This window comes from Brassica napus, chromosome C7, assembly GCF_020379485.1.
Source record: "Brassica napus cultivar Da-Ae chromosome C7, Da-Ae, whole genome shotgun sequence".
NCBI lineage: Eukaryota > Viridiplantae > Streptophyta > Magnoliopsida > Brassicales > Brassicaceae > Brassica > Brassica napus.
In genome coordinates this window covers 32,676,178-32,693,719 of record NC_063450.1, presented here as the reverse complement: position 1 = coordinate 32,693,719, position 17,542 = coordinate 32,676,178, and the positions used below count along the sequence as shown (strand labels likewise).

Sequence of the window (17,542 nt, the reverse complement as noted above, 5' to 3'; positions counted from 1 at the left end):
ATGTATTGGTTAAAATCAAAAATAAAGTAATATATATATACTAATAAAGTAGAGTTTCATTTTAAGACACTTGTCATTTTCCCATTTGCTGGAAGATGTTTTTGATTTGGGCTTTGGGCTTGAAGGGTTAAGCTTCTTATTTATTTAGGCCCAGAATTCTATCATAAGCTTGGCATGGATTGGCTTTTAGGATTATTTTGGCAAGTTGATGCTGAAACTTGTCGAGTGCGGTGGCATTAAATCAACATTTATACGATCACATTGGGTTTTCAGCCCATTGACTGATGTTTCATCGTCTCCGTCAACGTCACATTCCAGCTGTGTAACCAGGGGCGAAGCCAGGTTACCCACTATGGGAGCCTGTGCACCCTTAATATTTATTTATAATGTAGTATTCATATAGGATAACATAAAAATTCAGTTAGAGCAGGTGGAAAAGTGGTGTTGTGCACCCATACCAGACCCGATTTCGAAACCACCTTTTGATTTTTTCCATTTTGTAATCAATAGTGCATCCACTTAATTAATAACCTGGATTCGCCCGTGTGTAACGTCTTTGGCCTTAAATCGGTCGATATAATAATTCAATAGTGCATCCACTTAATTAATAACCTGGATTCGCTCGTGTGTAACGTCTTTGGCCTTAAATCGGTCGATATAATAATGGAAAAAAAAGGTGTTTTCACCTCTTTGCCGGGAACCCAATCAATGTAAATAGTCCCTCCCAGCGCAAATCGAACTCGGGTGGCGGAAGTTACAACCGCAACCCCTTTACCACCTGACTTGTTCTGGTGATATAATAATGGATGCAGTTAACGCCACTCCTTCCACTCTGTCGCAATCAATACCGATCAGACTCATCCATGGTAACCGATGAAGTCTACACCTATAAATAATCATGTCATCTCTGCTTCAACTCATCGCTCCCTCCACCTTAAATAACGCTGTTGAAATCCGGTCATTGTGAAGAAAGGAGGTGATGTACACACTGCCCCTGGATTAAAAGGTAATTGTTTTCTATTTTAGCTAACCCTGGAATTACAAGCCTAACACTCCTCTTAGTTTTTTCTTTGTCGTAAATAGATTCTGAGTTGAAATAGTAAAGAGATATGATCACTCCATTATTTTGTTATTCTACTGTATCTGGTTGATTATTCAAATTGTTGATATTAGAATTTGAGTGCATTTTCAGAAATTAGCATGGCAATTGACTATGAATACCGGGTCATCTTATGTGAATATCAGTTCATCTTACTCACTCTCATGTGAATGCTAATTCTTTTTCTTGCAAATGCTCTTAAAAAGTGATTATCCTTTTTGGTTTAGGTCTCAGAACCAGAAGCAGGAGGGTGTCACAATTTGTTTCACAAAGAGAGTAGAGAGAGTACTAATCAGATTACGAAGCTGCAATGTCTATCAAAAGTATCATCCTCAATGATGAGATTCTGTAGTCTTACATGGCAACTCTTCCAAAGGTTAATTTTCTTTTTTGGATGAAACCAAAGGTTTATTCTTACACTCAAGAACGGCTGAGAGAGCAGAGACTCTGCTCTTTTGTTTGAAAAAGAGTCTCTTTTGTTTGAAAAACTGCTACCTAGAATTATCTCAAACATAATTTTATATATGAAAGATTCAGTGAAATAAGCTAAACAAACTGAAAAAATATAAATCATTGAGTTTGATTGTAATAAGTAAACATTAAGCAGAGTTACTTTATTGATATTTTTTATTCGCAGGATGTTGGAAAGATGTGTTGGAGAGCTATTCAAGAGTACCCAAAGGTTTAGCTTTTAACATAGTTAATAAGTTGTTATAGGTTCACTGACTTAAAGTTTTATGTTTATTATTTTCCTTCTCTTCCCATATATCTCCTTAAAGTTAATTTCAGAAGCAAATCAATAAAAAATTTGAGATAATGAATTCACTTTCTTTTGCTCAAATTCTCGATACAGTAAGCAAAGTCTCTCCATCAAATTTTATGCAAAAAGAGAGAAGAATATTCATCAAGTGGTTAGTAGTTAAAATACCAAAGATATGAAGAATCGGTAGGTTCATTAAGACTTCCTGCTTCAATCTTCTTATGAGCTCTTAATAGTCGATACATAGGCAGGGCCGATCGAATCTTTTATGTTATGTCCTCTTGAGTATAACATGCCCGGTCCGTTGGGTAAGCAATAGAAGCGGTGTAGGGCACAAAATGCTTATCCAATTTTTTTCAAATCTAAATTTGTCCATTTTATATTAAATTATTTTTTACCCAGCTGATTAATGTATATATTTTAGTTTTGATTAGGGAATTCAATAATCATGCATTGGCGCTGCTTATACATGCCCTTTCTTACCCTCTTTCTAAAGTTAATCAAGCACCATACTTCCAGAAGCAGAAAACACAGTTTGATCCGCAACTCAAACAATCAAATGCCAGGCTCATGCCAGGCTCAACATTTTTCAAGGACAAATATTGTAAAAAAAAACTTGTGGTTGAGCTGCAGGGAAAGAAAGCCTAACTTGAGTTGCAACTCAAGTGATCAAAATCTATGATACAAGACTTACAAAATTAATACAAGGTGATATGTATAAAATAATCAAAACTGGTGGATAGTGCATGTGCACAGGCATAGGCGTTTTGGAGAAATCACAAAAAGAAGTAAATGAAACAAAAATTTGACGTGGAGCTGCAAGGACATATGTTTGCTTCCCTCCCAACTCAACTCAAGACGTCACACTTAAAATTATTATATTTTTAAATTGAATATGAAAAATTAAATATTATAAAATGTTTAAATTTGAAATTTCTCAAAATAAATAGAATAATAATCATTTTTACTTTATATTAATTTATTGTAATTATGTCAAAGTGAACCGTACTCTATTTTTTTCATAAATATACATTATAATAATGAGAAATTGCACAACCAACAAAAAAAACAAAAATATAGAAAATAACCAAACTCCCATTTTCTATTTTCCTTTCTCTTCCTATCTCTCTCTACCTTCTCACTAAAAAAACTAATTTTTTTTTTTTTTGTTTTAGTTATTTCACCAATTCTACCTATAATAATTCATACATACTTTTTTTTGTTTATATTAGTAGTCATTCCTCGGACATAAAATGAAAATAAGAAAATGTGTAAATAATTATGTTCTTTTTGAACTTTTAATAGTTGAATATTTTTGTAATCTCCAACAAAATTAATAGAGAGGAGTAAACACTATTATTATTTTTAACTAACATCAAACTGAACAGTTTATATATTTATTAAAAATTATATATAATATAATTTCACTAAAACAATTTTTAAATAATGCTTAGCGAAACTGTTAATATAACTACATATAAAATAAAATATAAATTATAAATTATGTATCCTTTAACCACCCGTCCTACGGGCGGGCTAAACCGGGCGGACTAAACCCTAATAATTATATATTTTGATAAATTATGGATTTAGCTTGTTTGAAATCATTAATTGCATTTATTGGGTCATCAAATATAGTTTTTGAAGTGGATGTGCTATTCAAATATAAATAATCTGCTATGTTACTGTTACTCAACGTCGGTGAGCACTTGGTGACATTTCAAGTTAAGTTGGAAGCAATTTCAAGTTAAGTTGGAAGCAAAATCTAACAAGTGAGAAATGGAAAGAGGAAATGAAGACTACACCATATGAATCAGCAGTGGGCAGTCTCATGTATGTTATGGTGTGCACAAGACCTGACATTGCCTATTCGGTAGGAGTTGTGAGTCTCTTTCTAGATAATCTTGGAAAGAAACATTGAAAAGCAGTTAAATGGATCTTATGCTATTTACGAGGCATAACGAAGAAGTGTCTATTTTTTGGCAATGAAAAACTTGAGTTGAACGACTACACCGATGCAGATCGGACTGGTGATAAAGATTCAAGAAAATCAACTTCATGATTTGTGACTACCTTTGCAGGGGGAGCTGTTTCTTGACAATCAACGCTACAAAAGTGTGTTGCTTTATCCACCACGGAAGCAGAATACATCACATCAACTGAAGTGTGCAAGGAGATGTTATGGATGAAGAACTTCTTGCTTGAGTTTGGAGTAAAACAAGAAAAATACAACATGCTATGAGAATCCAACGTTTCATTCTCTCTCAATCAACATCAATCATTGGATATAAAAAGTTCTTGAAGAGAAGCCCCTACATCTTAACAAGGTACACACATATCAAAAAAAAAAAAAAACCGACCAGTTTTCGTCTGTGTGTAACTGGTCAGACTTTATGTTCAAGGTATTACCGATAAATAAGTTTGAAGATTGTTGTCGAGGTACCGGCATGGAAACGTTTTCACGCTCGGAAGTGGGAGATTTGTTGGGTTTGCCTCATTAGTCCATGATTAACCAGTAATCAATCTCTAACCCAAGAAGCCCAAGAAGAAGAAATATCTAGAAGATTAAGAAGTGTATAGAAGATAAAATGTGTAGAAGATGGAATGTTATAGAATTAACTTGAACTTTCCATTCTCTAGTTTAAATACGAGTTCTTAGCTCACTCATAATAAACAGAGAACAACACATTTAAAAAGAGTTTCAAGAAAGTTATAAAAAGTCCTCAAATACAAAACTTTAGTAAAAAATATTTTTTCTAAAATACAAAGGGTATCTCATACATAATCCGTCTACTTTCCATCTTAAGGGCAGCCCCATTGGCGTACTAAGATAAGGTTCCACATATTAAAAAAAATGAAAAATATTAGAAATTATAGTTGTTAAGCTAGATGTGCTTTCAACCTAAAACCAATTGGTGATAAGTGGATTGGCTCATCTATTTTATATATTACTAAAGATCCTTTCCAACTACCGATGTGAAATATTTTGTGTCTAATATGTCCCCTCGAGATGATGGCTTTTTGAGCGTCAATCTCGGAATGCACGGGCAAGGATCGATGGACCAACTTTGGACCAGATCGATATGGATCGGGTTGGACTGCGTGGATCGGGCTCTGATACCATATTAAGCTAGATGAGCTTCCAACCTAAAACCAATTGGTCATAAGTGGATTGGCTCATCTATTTTATTTATTACTAAAGATCATTTCCAACTACTACCGATGTGAGACACTTTGAGTCTAATAATAGTATCATAGAAGCTATTAGTTCTCTACAAACCTAAACAAAAAAAAAGGTAGATACTTTTTACACATGTTGATTTGTTAGTGGCTTACATTAGTTTTTGGAATTTTTTTGTTTGAAAAAGTTAATTTTTGGAATTTAACATTTTCCTTATAAGTAAACTAGGGGGTGTCCGCGCTTCGCGCGAAATATTGTTTTATTGTTGATAAGTATGAGTTTTCTAGATGATGTATTTATATAGTCGTCTTTGTTTGTTAAAAGCATTATTTGATATTTTTACTGTATTATGTAGTAGTAGGTGATATGTTAATATATTTTGTGTTTGCTTTTTCAATAATGTATTGTTGTGTATATAGTAGTATTTGTTAGCGGTGACGTGAGCCTCTTATATAAAGCATATTTAATTTCAATAACTTTGCATTTATATATTTGTTGATTATAAGATTAACGATTTCAGAGTCAAAATTATATTTTTTTTTTTCCAAAATTTTGAACATTATTCTTTTGAGATGTTTTTTGCCATATGTCCATATTTTGACCTTACCTATCACCATCTTTGTATTTCGTTTACCTCACCGGTGCTTCTCCCAGGAATGATTGTTATGTTTTGGAGTAGAGTTCTTATTGTCTGTCATGTCCTGTGAAATTATCTCGTATTTGTTGTAGAACGGGTCTATGAGTTCTAAGTTGTGCGGTTGTTTTTCATTGAGTTGTAGGTTGTTCTGGTCAATATTGATTGCTCATCTTCTTCCTTAAATTTTGGCTGATGTTGTTGACTGCATCTTGCTTGTCTTGGTTTTAAAATTTTGTTTTTTTCGTGATCTAACTTCTTTGCTCTCTTTCATAGCTTGAGTACGACTCTACGATTTGCTAATTTCATTTTGTTTTCCCTTCCCTCACTGTTCTCTCATCTCGTTGCAGTTTTCATTGCTGCTCGCGTCTCTAGTAGCTCTCATTTCTGCCATGTTTGCCACTCTATGTTTAGATAGTTTTTTTTTTTTAAAGTGGAATCATATTTTATTTTATCTTCTAGCTAAAGTTAGAATACTCATTCTGGTTATCTACTTAGTCTAGAAATCGGATACTAAGTTTTATACATAGATATATCTTGGGTATACAACGTAAACTAACATTTCTTGTATATTCTAACAAGTCTAGAATTTGTTACGTTATAATCAAGAAAGATGTCTTCAGTCTACATATAGCTACAGCTTGATAACAACATACACTACAAGAATTTACTTAAATAGCTACTGATTATTATGTAGCTATCACATACAATCTATAGCTAAAATCAGTTTAGCTACAGATGGCAACAAATTAAATCCTAGCTAAAATCAGTTTAGCTACAGATGGCAACAAATTAAATCCCTGGCCTCAGCTCCCACGCTAAACAAAATCTCTAGCCATTTTGTAGCCATTTAGCAATGAATTAGCAAGAGCTTTTTCTGTAGCCACCAGCAACAACATTGCTACAACTTATTTTATTGATAACTAGTGACAAGTATAGCTACAAATATTTTGTAGCCACATTATAATTTTAAAACTTTAATTGAAATTTAAATATAATTATTTATTTAAAATTATAGTTAATTCTCAAAATGAAAAAGTGTCAATTTTAATTTTCGAACATAATCCAACAAAAAGTAACTTGTTTGATACCAAAATGTTAACATTGTAAAACCAAATACAAAAAGATCTAAAACTAATGAAATTTTTGTTGAAAACCCAGCTTCTCCAACGCTTTAAATTGGTCATCTTGTCCGTCATATGGTGTTCCGTTAGAAATCATAGAGCTGTAGTTTAGAAGAACAAAAATTCACTAAGGGATAAAATCTTTAGGAGAATTAAAAGGAAACTTAACAAGGTCAATGAGAGCAATAACATATGCTTTGCTTCCCCCTGTGGGAAGGACGAAGCTGAAGTATCTTTCTTTGCTCGCTTTGAATTTGTCTCCCTTCACTCGGCCGCGTACTTCTCGATGAGAACCCTAAATCGATTCGTCATAAAACACTTCCACTACACAAATCTAAACAATATAATTTCACAGTAAATAAGGAAGAGGCTGAATGAAGAAATTAACCCAACTCAATTACGATTTGTAAACACCCACTACCCAGATCCGAATTACAAAATTAAAGAAGAATCTGTCTTGAAGCTATTAGAAAACGAAAAGATAAATATTGAAAAAGGCTGTGTATATCATCACCGTGAAGGGGAAAAGAGATTTGGAGAGAGACTGGGAAAGATGGAGAACAAGACTTAAAGTTATAATCAGAAAATTTTGGCTGGGAAAATATTTTTTTGGGGGGGGGTGGGGGCGGCTGGTGCTGATTTCTAATTTTTTTTTGGTAAGTGACGAAATGAGATAAATTATATACTCATATTCTAATAAATACTTTCTAAATTATATCGATGCCTGCTAAAATCAAATATGCAACTAATGTTATTATATTTTAATAACTATAATAAACATCTAAATTCCCAATATACAACTATGGATATTATGTTCATGGTTTAGGGTATACATATTTAGGGTTTATTGTTTAGGGTATAGATTTCTAGGGTTTTCTTTTCAAAAAAATCAAATATGCAACTAATGTTATTATATTTTAATAACTATAATAAACATCTAAATTCCCAATATACAACTATGGATATTATGTTCATGGTTTAGGGTATACATATTTAGGGTTTATTGTTTAGGGTATAGATTTCTAGGGTTTTCTTTTCAAAAAAAATGAAGATTTACAGGGTTTAGAGTTTACTAAGCAGATTTTATGGTTTATGGTGTAAGATGTAAGGTTTAAGTTTAAGATTAGGTTCAATGTTTACATTTTTTTCAATTCGATACATAAAAATATTACATAAATGTGATTTTTACACCCTCAATTAAACACTTTTACAAAAAATTGTTTGTCTCAGTCTTTATAATCTATATGATCACTTATCACTTAATACATAAATCTCAGATCAAAATTGTCTTAATGTGTAGTGGAATACATTTCTTTAATCGAATTTTAAAATACTGGTGATACTATCTATCATATCATATGATGCCAAAGTATTCATAATCATTTGTTTGTTAAAATTGCTTTTGCGATAACTTATTCTTTAGCTAATCAGTAGCAAGTTAGTTATGGAATAACTACAAATCACAGTTGTAGCTACTTAGCTAGAGATCGCAACAGATTTAGCTACAAATTTATAAATTTCTACTTTTGTTGCTATATGTTGCTATTTACGTAGCTAATGAATATGGCTACGGAATTGTCGTCGCTCGTCCTTAGCTATATTAAACAATTCTTGTAGTGATATAACCACAACTCAACGATATACCTTGGCTAGATTACGTGCCATAACATGTTCTGGCTTTTATGTTATATGACGCCTATAGGAATAATATGTTTCCCACCTACTCTACTGTGTTCTGCGTATGTAGTATACATATTCTAGGCAAATCCGTAAAATATGGAAACTTCCATATTCAGTTAAAGATGTTTCCTAAATCTAAACTAAATCTACCATAAATCTCTCAAAGAATATTTTCTCCCACGTTTTTTTCCTCTTCCCACTCCGATGATCTTTTTCTCTTCGTTCTTTGTGTTTCTCTCTTTTTCATTTAATATATTTCCTGAATCTATTTTAAATCTACTATAAATCTCACATAAGTATATATATTAAATATGTGAAAAAAAAAGTTAGTAGCTTATAGCTCAGTTGTTTGTGCTATATTTCTTGGTCGAACAACCCGAGTTCAAACTAGAGGGCTGGTCTTTTATCTTTTTCCGTTTTTAGTGATTTAGGAAAAGATAATTATACCCTCTTCTTCTTTAATCATCTCTGTAACTCTACTTCTCGCATCCATGGCTTTTAAGCTTTATTTTTTTTGCGTTTTTCACTAGTTTTCTTGTTTTTTATACCTTACATACCTTAGATCTACAAGGAAATATTATATTGATCTTAAAACCTAACAAAAACAAAATAATCATGTAAACCGAATAACACAAACGTCACCGTCACTTACCGTTTCACGAGTACTCGGCCGGCGGATCGTCCACCAGGGAGAGTTTTAGAACATGACTTTTGCCTCTTTCGTGGATCCTTTTCTTTTTAACTTTCTGTTTTTATTTTTTTTTCGTTTAAAAAAACTTAAATTAATTACGAATATTAATATTAATTTGGTTAATTGAAGGGTATAATTGTATTAAAGGAAATATAAATCCTATTTACCTAAATAATCTTCTATAAGTTCTATTGAGACAAATCTAAGTTGAAAGTGTCTCATTTTTCCAATTTTCTCTAAAAATTATAAACTACTAGAATTGACGAACGAACGCTTCAAGTTTGATCTTTACGGCTATGTCTTAGTCTAAAAGAATCTTCAACTGAGCTATAAATACTGACTAGTCTGAAGTCCTACATGGTAGATCGAACTCGTACTGATTCATCGGCCAAACTGCAACAGTTTCATAGCTCTTTAGAACCAAATTTCCAGAGTTCAAGCCCAGACACGGAGCCATCCCCATTCTGATGGTGATGGGTGTGTACTGTTGAAATGGAGTGGCCCGAGGAATACTGGGGGAGTCGCAACGAAATCCGACAAAGGAAGCTAATTGCACGATGCATGAGTATGCTATATCGGCCACAAAACTAAAAATTGGAAGGCTAGTCACATGAATGAAATGAACAATGAATCAAACAATTGAAAAGCAGCGAGAGGTGGAGAAAAACAAACCGTGACACAATTTGAGATATGCAAGCGTTAGGACTAAATCAAAGACTTTGCAGCAATCAATTCAGTTCTCGGCGATGTGTAGTCACAAAAATATGCAAGCATCTGAAATTCTTCAAGTTGCCACCAAAAACTCAAGTGGTGTTCTACTAAGGTTACGAAAGTAATTTTACAAGTTAGGCTTGTATTAATATATGGTAGGCAACAAATATAAGCATTGCGGGAGAGGGGGGGGGGTGCGAAAAATATGAAAAGATAACAAAACGAATTTATAGAAAAGGTAGATCTTATTTTGAATCCGCGTAAGAGCGTTGCGATCATTACAAGAGATTATAAAAGTTTAGGCCGCAAGAGCTGTCAGCGAATTACCTAGTTCTAGCAACCTAATTAAAACCTTAAACTTAGTTGAGTCGTAACTCGATAACAGAAGACAAAAAAGATACGAAAAAGGTTTTGATTGATTTCGGACTGAACCTTATGAAAGGCTGGCTACGTACCCCTTTCGAGGATCAAGCCGAACGTAGTTCGATTGAAAGAGTAGAACAAGAGATCGAACCACCTTTGCGAGTTCGTCTAGTAATCGAGCGCCAGTCATAGAAACATAATATGTTGAGAATAATGCCTAAAGTTTCTAAGTGCAGAGAGTTCTAAGAGTAAAAAGAATTGTCGTCTAGCATCTTCAACCTCGACGTTCTTATATACTCCTCCTAGAGTCAGTTTGCTTTTTCCCTTTCTGCCTTCAATCGATTTTATCGCTTCGCGGAAATATTCCATTTTCCTTTGATCTTCGTGTTTATCTTTGGAAACTTCACATTTATCCTCTGAACTTGACATTTATCTTCTCCTGCAGAATAGACGATTGCGCTTATTTCGTATAAAATCGTGAGTGAGATTTTAGCCGCGTTCTGGACCCTTTCGGGCCATTTTCCGATTTAAGCGTTTTTACGATATATCAAAAGGGCGCTTCCGAAACGACGTCGATTCCGAAGAAAGTTCGAATTTTTCATATAGCAGAGGCAGTTCAAGGTGTTTAGTTAACCGTCGTCGTTTTATATGATCAATTCGAATTTCATACGAGATAACGAGTTCTTGCGGTTTTTAAATCGTAAAGTTCCAATGGTGACTACGATCGAGATGAAACAAAGGCAAGTTCGATCCGATCTCGAAGGAGGGGGCTATGAGGATGGGATGAAGATGGATTAATTGATCCAACTCGCCGAACGGGCGAGTTGGACTGCTCGTTCGGTCAAACTCGCCCGTTCCACGATTTGGACTGCTTGTTCGGTCAAACTCGCCACCAGGACGAGTTGGACGTGCGTCCAGCTCTCCCCGATGGCAAGCCAGGTTGATCGAGCCTTGTGCGCGTTTCATTGTTTCGACGCTTAGGATCCGTTTGTCCGAGGATTCGAGTAACCTTTCTCGAGGGCTTATCGTATGAATATTTTTCAGAATTCCCCCAAACTTATTCTTTTACTTGTCCTCAAGTGAACTTTCTAGAACTCATAGGGAGAGAGGTTTGAAGGTGGGAACTCATAGCCAAAAGAAACACACAAAGCACTCAAATCAACATCTAAATTCAGCATTAGTATACCCTCTCTTATTATACTCTAGCTTCTCTAGGCCTATTCAACTCTTTTCATCCCTACACTCATCATCATGCATTCACACATGCAAATCATCCAACTCTCAAGTTCATTAAGCATAGCATCAAGTAAATTCTTGCAAATGGTCAATTGGTCCAAATCATTTGGTTGAGTAAGGGAAGGCTTTTATTCAAGTGGGTCAAGAAGTTCAAAATCCATGATCTTTTAAAGTGGTTTATTCTCAAAACAAGTAGCCTTGACATTGCACATAATATATCTAAGAAATGGACCAACTCATGCATACAATGCTCAATCTCCATTGTTCTACCCTTTTCTCAAACATACAAGTTACACAATCACTTCCCAATGTCAAACCCAACTCTCATCTCTCACCAAAAGATCCCAAGAATACTTTACACATAAAACTCTTTTTCTTTGAAATCTATAAAGGATTTTCTCAACTTCTAAACAAATTTTAGCTCTAAACAACTTTGCTAGCCCCCTTTTCTTCCCTTTTCTCTTTTTTTTTTTCATTTTTTATTTTTTTTTGGGGGCCAAGACTTTTCATAAACTTGAGCTAATTCCAATAAGATTATCCATTTAAACACAAAGAGTCTATTATTTTCCTTCGAACTTTTCATGCTTCCAAACCATAGTCACAACACTCACCCCCACCTATAGCTAGACAATAGAGTGCCTAATCTGGCAAGAATGAAGACCAAGCATTGTCGTTCCCGATACTCTCAACATTATGCACATGTAAGGCTTTCCGAAAAAGGCCTCACTTATCAAATAATGAAAGATTAAAAGGAAGAAGGGATTTTGGGAATGGTGTACCACAAGAGTTTCTCAAAAAAGATTGGCATAAAGGATGTGACAACTCAAGTGTGTATATCCATGATTCAGTACACAAGGGACCATGAGCAAGATGCATTAAGTTCGTTCAGTTCAAATAAGGTTGTAGTTGGCTTCAAAGACTGAGTTTCAGCAATCAACAAGTTTCAGGAAGAGTCTTCAAGGCTCGAAGCATACAAGTGTTTTTGAGAGGTGCATAAGCTACTCAGGTGCAAAGTAATGTTCTTTACAAGGCATTTCAAATCATTGCTCCCAATGCAAGTAAATGCAACCTATATGCTCTAGACTCTCCTAGAAATGCAAATGATGCAAACTAAATTTTTTTTTTTTATGCAAAGATATATGTATAATGCAGACTCAAAATCATCAAAGCAAGCGTGATCAAATACTTGGTACCTCCCCCAAACTTAAATGACACAGTCTCTGTGTTGTCAAGGAGAGAGAGATACCCAAAAAGAGAAAACTAATATGCAAAAACAAAATGGTATATACAAGGGAAAGTAGTGGGTTACCTTCTATGGGGAATGAGTACAGGGAGATGCTCCCTCCTCGTCGTCCTCAGGTGGTAACTCTTCAAGGTGCTCATCAGCAAGAGTGCCCATCTCATCAATGTAGAAGACTTGCCCGAACACAGTTGATTTCTTCATTTTCTCCTTGATGTCAAAGTGGAGAACATGCCCTTTACCCAAATGGAGATCAATCGTGCCCTCTTTCACCTTAACAATTGCTCCTGCTGTAGCTAAGAATGGCCTTCCGAGAATCAATGGGTCTTGAGTCTCCTCACCCATCTCAAGCACCACAAAATCTGTAGGTATCTCATACCTTCCAATCTTCACAGGTAGGTCCTCTAAGATGCCCACAGGGTACTTCACTGAACGATCAGCTAACACCAGAGAGAGTCTACACTTCTTGTACTGAGTGAATCCAAGCTTCTTTGCAACAAACAAAGGCATCACGCTGACAATAGCTCCCAAATCGCAGAGACATTTCTCAAATACCATAGGTCCAAGAGCACAAGGTAGTGTGAAGCATCCTGGATCCTCTAACTTCTCTGGAACATCAAGCCTCTGGATGATGGCACTGCACTCATGGGTAAGAATCATCATGCTTTCCATTTCCTTCTTCTTTGCAGCTACAACATCTTTCAGGAACTTGTTGTATTGAGGAATCAACATGAAAGCATCGATGATGGGCATTGCAACCTGAGCTTCACTCATTTGCTTCTCAAACAAAGCCTTGTACTTCTCTAGCAGCTGCCTCTTGAATCTACCAGGGAATGGTAGTTTGGGTTCATAGGGAGGAGGAACAAAAGAATTCTCACTTGCTGGAGCAAGAACTTCACCATCTTTCACTGTTTTCTTCTCTTCCCCCACCTTTCCTTTACCTTTGGCTTCCACAATCTTCTCCAAGATTTCATCATTGATTTTCTCATCAACAATCACCACTTCATCATCTAAGTTGATGGCCACCTCCTCACCTAGTTTCTCAGCATCCCTGGTGAGGGTTGTAGGAGGTAACTGCTTACCACTCCTAAGGGTGATAGCTTTGGCCTCTTTGGGGTTTTGGTCAGATTTTCCAGGTAGAGATCCTTGCTGGCGAGTCTGGTGAGTGTTCATGGAGGCAAACTGATTCTCTAAATTCTTGACTGTAGAAGCAAGATGTGAGAACTTGTTGTTGAGCTCATTGTAGCTCCCATCAATCTTGGAATGAAGGTTCTTCAACTCATAACCAACATGCTTCTCACTTCTAGTCTGAGACTCCAAGATTTGTTTCAGCAGGGTGTCAGTGCTGCTCTCTTGAGGAGCAGAGGAACCATATGAGGGGTTTTGCTGAGGTTGATAGCTGCCTTGCTGGTTGTGTCGAGGCGGATAACCACTCTGTTGGTTGTTGTGATAGGATTTTTGTTGGTAGTTGTTGTACTGAAAGTTGGGCTCTTTTTTGTACCAGCTACCATTGTTGTTGATGAAACACAGCTCTTCCTGACCTTCCAAACCCTCAACCTCATGGACAACAGGTGGTGTCTCTTGGCTTGGGTTACCAACAAAGTGCAGCTGCTCTTGTGTGGCTTTATCAGCAAGGAAGATGTCTATCTTATCTTGTAGAGCTTTCAACTCCTTCCTCGTCTGCTTATCATCTGTTCAACTGCCTCTGTCGTGGTCTCCACTGTAGACTGCATCACTCTTTACCATGTTGTCAACCAGCTCCTCTGCATCTGCCTCAGTTCTCCCCAAGAAGAACCCATTGCTAGCTGTATCCAGTCTGGCCCTATACTTAGGAAGAGCACCACGGTAGAATGTGCTCAGCAAGCTCTCCTTAGAAAAACATGGTGTGGGCATTGAGCTTGGTAGCCCTTGAATCTCTCCCAGGCTTCACTGAAGCCTTCCAAGTTCTTCTGTTGAAAGCTGGAAATCTCATTTCTCAGCTTAGCTGTTCTTGACGTAGAGAAGAACTTCTCCAAGAATGCTCTCTTGCAATCATCCCAAGTGGTGATAGAGTCGCTGGGTAGAGACTTCTCCCACTGACGTGCCTTATCCCCCAAAGAGAAAGGGAATAACTTGAGCTTTAAGGCATCTTCGGACACACCATTGGTTTTTGACAACCCACAGTAGCTGTCGAACTTGTCCAAGGGATCAAATGAGGATCAAATGAGTCCTCTAGAGCCAAGCCATGATACTTGTTGTTCTCGATCACGTTGAGGAGTCCTGACTTGACCTCAAAGTTGTTGGCTGCCACAACCGGTGCTCAGATTCCCAGTCTATGCCCATGAATGTTGGGCCGGTTATAAGTACCAATGGGTCGAGCTGTCCGCGGTTGGTGTTCTGCCCCTTGCGGTTGATCTTCCATATCAATATCGAATCTCTGCAAGTGGGCTTGTTGTTCTTCTTCTCTTCTAGCTCTAGCACACTCCCTCTCGAAAGCTCTGATGTCTGCTACTATTGGAACTAGGTTTGATGGACCCCTGCTCCTCAAGTTCATACACCTGAAAGTGAAAGGTAGGTGAATAAGAAGAATCAGTAACAAAACAAAATTAAAGTGACTTAGTCTCAAGCAAGTGACTAAATCTCAATGTTTAAATCTACTCAGAATTTGGCAACGGCGCCAATTTGGTGTTAAGAGTTTTCAAGGCTCCTAAGACAAATGTTGTAGTATAGTGAATGTCGAACCAGTTTTGAGGGATTTCAAGCACTGAGAATGCAAGTACTCACTTAATCTAGTTCAACCAATGATTTAAGAGGTTTCTAAACTAATGATTAACGATAAATGAAATGACTTTCTTTACTAAGGGAAAAGAGAACTCATGGGTATAGGGATTAGACCTTGGGTGATCAAGTTTCAAACTAAGGATGACAAACGATCAATCAAACTATCAACCTTAAGCTTAGACACAATCTTAAACAAACTCTATGTCTAGATGAATGTTCATTTACTAACATACCTCAAACATCAAATGTCTTTGGTTGAATAATATGAAAGCAATCATTACTAACAAGTCTATTGGCTATCTTAACACCTTTAACAACAAATGTCTTTGGTAAAGTATGTTAAAAGCTTAGGAGAGTTGTCTCAGACATTTCATCAAACACCTTGTGGGTGAAAAATGCCTAAAGATCAACTTTTGAGTGGCCAACTCAGAAGATGCATTATTAATACTCTACTAGCAAGGAACAAGAATGATCTACACTAAAACATCCTAGAACTAACCTAATCACCCTTAATCTCCCTAACCCATGAATTCAAAAAGGTGATTACTCACTAATCTCCATGATTCCTCTTAAACCCATGGTGGATTTCAGATTAATCATGTAGAGAAATAGATAAGAAATTAACAAGAACACAAGACGAGAGCAATCAAATCTGAATCAAAAGAAGTTTTCACTAGTTCTTCTCTGGAAAAAGAGATTCTTTCTTCTGGTGGCTTACCAAGTACTTAACTTAGGTTTAGGCAATCTAAAAACAATAAAACAAATGACCAAAAGGCCCCTGAAATAACATAAAAATCGTCAAATCAAACACGCGGAGCGACCTAGCATATTTGCTCCCAGGAGGTCACTCTGGTGCGCTGCTCGTCTGTCGATCGCTTTAAACACTTCTTTTGAGCTCCAAATGCACCCAAATGCCTCCAAGAACTCCATGTGGTACTCCAATACCTGATAAAGACTCATGTATGCAAAATGCAACCTAAACATGGCTAAATCCTAGTCTATATGATCAAAATGCACATGAGTGAATGGATAAAACAATGTAAATATGCAAGATATCACTCGTCCACGGGACGTTGATTGCATTTGTAACTCCTTAGCTTTAGCTGTAGGTTTAACAGGTCTTTCTCGAAGCATTCTTTTCCTGGAGGGGGTCATAAGATCTATTGAATCTGTACAATCGTCCATATCCAATTGACCATCCTCTTCTCCTTCCAAATATGCTAAAGAGGCAAACTGATTTGAAACCAAATGAACCGGGTCGCTGCTGCTACAATCCTTTAGAGCCATACTTGATGTCTCCTGGGGTGTAGAATCCATGTTTTGCAATGATGGGGCAGAATCCAAGGGAGGAGAATCTGTTTCCTCATTGATAAAAACAATCGTTGGAGACATGTACATATTCTCCAATACTGAAATAGTAGTTAAGGATAATAGTTCTTCCACAACAATAGGGGTGGCTGACTCAACCACACGTGAAACATTTAATTCCTCAATGCTAGAGGATTCAAAGACAGCAGGGGGTAGAGAAGTCAAGGTATGTACCAGTGGAACAGATGTCTGCTGGTTAATATTGCATTCAGTATTTTGAGTAGTGGTTGATTTAGTAGGATTTTCTGTAGTTGACTTTTGCTGAGGAGATGAATGAGCATGTGTATCCGAAGGTAGTGTTGCACCCAGTTTAGCAGCTGTGTCTTCTACAGCTGAAACCTCAAAACCCTTCTGAATAATGTTTAGCGCAGAGCCATCAGTAGATGATGCAAACACATGAGCCACCGATGAAACCTTTTTCCCACTAACTGCAGTACTCTTATGACCAGAAATAGACAAACACCGCTTTGATATGTGACCAAGTTGACCGCACCTCTCACAAGTTGTAGGGAGCCAAGAATATTCCACATCTACCAAAGAAAAATTCCCTTGCTTATCCCAAGCATCAATTTTCTGTGGGAATGATTTATCCAGCTCAACTACCACCATAACCTTAGCTTCACCTAACATTGTTGGGTCCAACCATGGTTTATGAGATAGTATTGGCTCTCCCAATCCGGAAACAACCCATTCGA

The 17,542-nt window shown here is 36.4% G+C and overlaps 2 long non-coding RNA genes and 1 other non-coding gene across 3 annotated transcripts; 2 read left to right on the top strand and 1 right to left on the bottom strand.

Moving 5' to 3' along the window:
• Positions 1-438: 438 nt before the first annotated feature.
• On the top strand, positions 439-1,933 carry LOC106418191. The gene is made up of 3 exons (XR_001283632.3): positions 439-1,006; positions 1,327-1,475; positions 1,737-1,933. It is a non-coding gene; the product is annotated as an uncharacterized LOC106418191 (long non-coding RNA).
• Positions 1,934-6,705: 4,772 nt separating this feature from the next.
• Positions 6,706-11,364, bottom strand: LOC106417710. Its single transcript, XR_001283394.3, has 2 exons — positions 6,989-11,364; positions 6,706-6,899 (listed from the first exon to the last, which is right to left on the bottom strand). It is a non-coding gene; the product is annotated as an uncharacterized LOC106417710 (long non-coding RNA).
• A 3,230-nt stretch (positions 11,365-14,594) lies between these two features.
• Positions 14,595-14,701, top strand: LOC125590825. Its single transcript, XR_007326827.1, has one exon. It is a non-coding gene; the product is annotated as a small nucleolar RNA R71 (small nucleolar RNA).
• Positions 14,702-17,542: the final 2,841 nt, after the last annotated feature.